This window comes from Candoia aspera, chromosome 2 (assembly GCF_035149785.1).
Source record: "Candoia aspera isolate rCanAsp1 chromosome 2, rCanAsp1.hap2, whole genome shotgun sequence".
Taxonomy (NCBI): Eukaryota; Metazoa; Chordata; class Lepidosauria; order Squamata; family Boidae; genus Candoia; species Candoia aspera.
In genome coordinates this window covers 178,959,975-178,963,356 of record NC_086154.1, presented here as the reverse complement: position 1 = coordinate 178,963,356, position 3,382 = coordinate 178,959,975, and the positions used below count along the sequence as shown (strand labels likewise).

Genomic DNA, 3,382 nt, shown 5'->3' with positions numbered 1-3,382 from the left:
CAGATGCCTAAAAACTCTGCTATGAATGCCAAGGAATTTGAATGATTCTTAATGCTTCATAAGCAGCACTGATTTCTGACAGTCCAGATTCTCTGGAATTCGATATTTCGTTTCTAGCACTGAATAGGGGCTTTGCAGATTGCATAATCTTTGTGGCGAATAATTATACATGTAGTTAGATTCACATGACACCGAGTTTTAGCTATGCTAAATCAAGTCCTTACGTGGTATTGGTTGGAAAAACAGGTTTCGAGGAATATCTTCATTGTCATCCCGTAATCCTGTAATAAATATAAGTAAGCAATCTAATTAATACCCCCAAAACTATGTATGATTATTTTCTAAATGAAATAAATTACCTTTATTTGGGTTATTTCTTAGATGGGCAATATTTTTGTGGCTTTTGGTCATATTTTTTTAATTTTTATTTATGGGGAAATTCAAAAGGTATACTTGTAAGCCACTAACATCTCTGGGTGAGATTTACATTTTGGGTCCTTTATATTTTTTGGCAGGTTTAAAATGCAAAAACATACAGAACCTTAATGTACCTATTGTCCATATTTTTCCTACAATATATATGCATACCCAAACAGTCACTTACTGAGAATTAGCAACTTTGTCATCAGATTTTGTCTGCACAACTTCAGAGTCTTCCAGACTCAGGCAGAAATTGTCCACCCTTGGTATCATTAAGCATGGCCAAGACAAACTGCCATAAAACATTCTTCAGGCATCACCTGTATTAAGAATGTAGCTAATTCAATCCAAGTATGAGTGTCTTATTGCAAAGAAACTCAGAAGTGTTGATACTATATACACCTCTTGTTATATATGACACTTTTGCTCAAATGTTACCCAAACACCTTGACTCTGAAGTATCTATCCTCCTCCAGAGGAGGCAGTCCAGCTGGCAAAGTGCTGTTGGAAATGCTAGTAACAAGAGTTGCCATTAGATCTATAACAGGCATCACTCATCTTAAATGATATGTAAATTGTACCTGTCAGTGGGATTTCCATGGGGGGCTCTTTTACATCCATGGTAGGATAGCGAGGGCCAAATATCACTTCTAAAATTCAAAACAAAAAGGTCAGAACAAGTCTTTAGAGAGAAGGATGCTGTATCAAAGTCAGTTGGAAAGGAAAACTGAGCTACAACATTTCTGATGGGTTTCGTTGAATTGGCATCATTTGCCAGAATTCATTCCTCCCTCCCTCCCTTCCTTCCCTGCATTTCAGCCAAGACCAGAAGCACTAAACAATGATAATTAATACAACAGAAATGAAACATAAAGATTATAAAAAGAATGAAGAAAAAAGTACAACTATCTGGATTTTAAGTGTAAAGGATCAGGAAGGTATTTTTCTTGTCTTTTTGAAAATCAAATCCTCTTTTATCCCCTGGGAGAGTTAATTATTTAAAACTTCACAGGAAGGCCCGTTCCTCCAAGAATTCCCCAGTAGGATCATTAGGATCAGCCATACCCTAGTTTTGTCCAGATGGTAAGTTCTCAGCTCGTGCAGCCTTGAAAATTATCTTAGGTTGAATCATAAATGTGAATGATCAGCATTTTATCAGCTATGCCACAGTACAGAAAGTATTAAATAGAAAAGGCTTTTGTGGAAAACCTACAAGAATATCCTCTATTCAGGTCTCTCCATATAGGCTTCACTTCCCAGATTCCTGTGTCATTGTAAAACTAGAATCACTGCATACCCTCTTGTCTTTTTCTTTTTTCTTTGATCTTTAATAAAGTCCCTGCAAAAGAAATACTAGAAAGCTTGCTGAAAATGTTCCTGCCTTGGCCATTATGGTCTCTATGGAATTTAAGAGAACAGAGTCCAAAGCTTGTTCTTGTCCAAGCCCCTGTTTTTAAACTGTAGCCCCCAGCCTGTCACTCACAAGCCCAGTGGGCTGCTCTGACTGTACTGCAGGAGTTTTCAAAAATTTTCAGGCCGAGGATCCTGTTAAACATTTTCCTGAGTTAAAAAAAAATATCCCGGGACTCCTGATCAAGATGCAAAGCTCTAGTGACAGAAAATTGGCTGCATTTGAGTGAACGTCTTGGTTTTTTACTTTGATCTCCAACTGTGAATGAAAACTGAAGGCTGTGCAAACATTCTAATAGCCCAGAAGTGGAAAACCTCCTTTGGGTGTAGTAATTTTCTGAATTTTTGTCTTTTTTTTTTTTTTAGGAGAACCAGTTTAAACCTGCACCTGCAGACTGAAATGATACAATCCATTCTATAAGGTCAGGATTTTTTATTTATTTTATTTATTTGTCATATTTTTTTTACCGCCCATCTCCCCCACAATTCACTTAATTGTTATATTCTTCTGCATAAGTTCAGTAAACCAGACTTGTTCTTAGTGACAGACTCGAGGAACCTAACCTAACATTTTAATAAGATTACATTACAGAACATCATGTTTTAAATATCAAATCGAAAAAAGGAAATGGAGCATCAGATAGGCTACAGTAGGCAACCTCACCAGAGCTTTCTCTCTAGTGTCAAATTCTCATGTTTTTTCCCATGATTTAAAATGGCTCTAGAGCCATTACTTTTCAAAAACTAAAACAACTCATCAAGCACATGAAATATCCTGATGTCTACGGGAAGGCCATTCTGATTCTGTTGCTGGAGAGGTATCTTACTGTTTTCCAGGCAGCAGTACCTTGGCATTACATCTGTCTAGCTTGTTATTGTAGCTTTTGTTGTATGACTAGTACAGAAAATCTTACCTTTTGAAGTGTGGTGTGTGGTTTGTATCTCTTGGGGTTGTTTAACATGAATCTCCACTGCAAGATAACATGTGTTATTTTAGTAAACCCAGTCTACTTATGGATTATGTATCAACCAACTTGATATTTTTTAAAAAATTATTTTATACTTGAACATTACAGATTTACAGCACTTGCAATATTCAGATACCACAATATTTGTTACACCTTAGATAGTATGTTAAGTGTTCCAGATTTGATAAAAAATTGTGATTTGGCCCTCTTTGTATTTAAAATTTTAATTCTATTTGTGATTTTTTTTCCCATCATAGCTATAGGCCATATATTTGAATGCCAGCTTCCATTTGTTAAATTATCTAAACATTTCCATTGTTGACTATTATAGATTTGGCAGCTAGAAGTAAAAATATGAGTAAATAGTATGAGAAATTAAAAAATAGAATGAGAAACAAATAGTCTAGAACACATCCCCTCCAGCAGCTAACACCCAAATAAGCAGGAAACAGAACCAAATAAAGCATCAGAGAAGAAACAATATTCTAATCAAGGAACCGTCAAGAAGGAAGCCACCCCCCCACCCCCAAGAATGGCAGGGCAAGCAATCTACATCAACAGTCAGCAAATCTCACTCTGCCTTG

The 3,382-nt window shown here is 36.2% G+C and overlaps 1 long non-coding RNA gene across 1 annotated transcript; it reads right to left on the bottom strand.

Annotated features, from left to right (window-relative positions):
* Positions 1-224: 224 nt before the first annotated feature.
* On the bottom strand, positions 225-2,803 carry LOC134492529 (uncharacterized). The gene is made up of 3 exons (XR_010067456.1): positions 2,745-2,803; positions 1,002-1,070; positions 225-281 (listed from the first exon to the last, which is right to left on the bottom strand). It is a non-coding gene; the product is annotated as an uncharacterized LOC134492529 (long non-coding RNA).
* Between the last annotated feature and the right edge of the window lie 579 nt (positions 2,804-3,382).